Below are 2,186 nucleotides of genomic sequence, written 5' to 3'. Positions count from 1 at the left end.
CACAGGGGGAAAACTTCTGTTGTATTAACACTCACCCTGCCTCAGCCTTCAGTTTTCCTCCTTCTGCTCTGTCGACTCAAATGGAGACTGAACCAACTGAACACTTTCACTTTCAGGGTTTCCTCCCTGGTGTTATGTTAGCTACCTGGTCAGCTCCTCCCCTCTCTATGTCCAGGAACTCAGGTGAGTTTATCTTTGTGTGTGTGTGTGTGTGTGTGTGGTGCTCACACAGATAAACTCTTCAACATGATGTGTTCATGAGCGTCTCTCTTGGCTTGAAAGAATAATGAAATTGAGTTTTGCTACTTAAATCATGTTTAAATTATATAAATAAAATGTTGTGTTTAAGTGCTGTAAACTAAATTAAATAAATGTTTTCTTTTACATACTTATAGGAAGCCCCCCATTTATAATTGACATTTTTTGGGGATGATACTCGGGGCTGATAAAGAGATGGAGACTTTAAGGGCTGGGCATCCCGGTGCATGTAACACTTGAAAATATTTGTTAATTAATTCAAATACAAATCTCCATAAGCTGTCATAACTTTACTGTGTGTTCTTAATATCTGAGCGTTATTTACGTGTATAATTCCCTACATGATATTGAGAAGCTTTGCTCAAAAACAATTATGTAATTTTTTACTGATTAAAATAAAAATAAAGTGTTCATTTGGTACAAATCCAATTAACTGCTAATGTTATTCAGTCTTTTAGTTTGTTCACAGTAATAATGTGAAATTTGTCAACAGGCAAGAACTCAGTTCTAGATATACAGAGAATATAATTTTCAATAATAAATGAATAATGAATATATTTCTGGGTTCGTATTACGTTTTTGTCTATTCCCAATACTTCATTTTTCCAACAATTACAATTAATACCAAATCAGATCGCTCTATCCAGAATATTTAATTACAAACTAAAATTCATAAGTTACTACAACACCTGAACGCACCACAAGAAGACCAGCAGCTGTAACAAAGCAGGCTGCAGGAAATACTGTTCATGTTTACTAATAAACAATTTATGTGATAGAACAGTAAATATTTGTGTGCAGGCAGCCTTTCACACTGTTGTTCAATCAAACCACCACATTACTGGAGCTGGTGGAGGTACAATCAAGAGAAGATGGCTGCACACTGAACTCCACTGATTTTATTACCAACGTTTGGACCACACTCTGTCCTCGCCTTGACAAAGTTTAGTGTTCGCTCATCTTCTCTTCATTAAGTGAACTGCTATAATGAAGTGTAACATACACAGTTATTTACTGTCTTTATGGGTCTAACATTCAGCCGTTAGTAATACCAGGCGGCGCATGCGAGGAAACCAGCAAAGTTAACGACAGAGAAACTGCTCTTGTTCTAAAACGTCAGATTGTGACAGACTTTTTAATAGCTGTAAATATGTGTAGGCAGACCTGAGTGTATATCTGATTATTTGAGTGTGTTAACATCCATAAAATAAAGCAGCTTCAAGTGAACTACATCTCAGCGTCCGTCTGTGTTTCCGACTGCAACATTACCATTCACAACTAAGAGTTAACAAAGTAATAAAGTATTGTAATGGAACATTTGTCCTGTCCAGAAAGTAATAAAGTAATAAATGTGTTTCTGCTAGAAAGTAATAAAGTAATAAATGTGTTTCTGCAGACGCAGCAACAGGCGACCTTCGTTCTCACAGTTCAGAGAGGGCCTGTTAGCTGATAGCTGATACATTTCACTGTGACAGTTAGGTGATAACAAATGTAAGGGAGGAATGCTTCTAATGCTTGTAAAGACGTATAAAACCCAGTGTGGGACTGCCCCACTCCGAGCATTTTCTTGTACATCACAGAACTGTTCCTCTTGCTGCAAGATTAAAAACAACAAAACCTTTAAGGACTAATTGCTTGACTCAAGATCTTTATTTTTGTGTATTGGTGAGTGTCTTACAGGAAACTCACAGGTACTCCAGTGCTACCCCGGCCCCCCCTCTAGCTCCGCCCCTGGCTGTGTGCTGTCTGAATGCAGATGAGACAGGAAAACTCTTGAAATCCACAGAAGAAATTCAACAAAGAGGCTTCATTTACAGCAACGTTTATGAAATATATCAGTCTGTATAGAAGTTACATCACATGACAAGTACAAGTAGTTAAATCCAAATATTAAATGTTACACCTAAATGTTAAATGTTAAATCTAAA

The sequence above is a fragment of the Morone saxatilis genome, unplaced genomic scaffold (assembly GCF_004916995.1).
Source record: "Morone saxatilis isolate NCDOM2014 unplaced genomic scaffold, NCSU_SB_2.0 Contig0, whole genome shotgun sequence".
NCBI lineage: Eukaryota > Metazoa > Chordata > Actinopteri > Moronidae > Morone > Morone saxatilis.
This window is presented reverse-complemented; position numbering follows the sequence as displayed.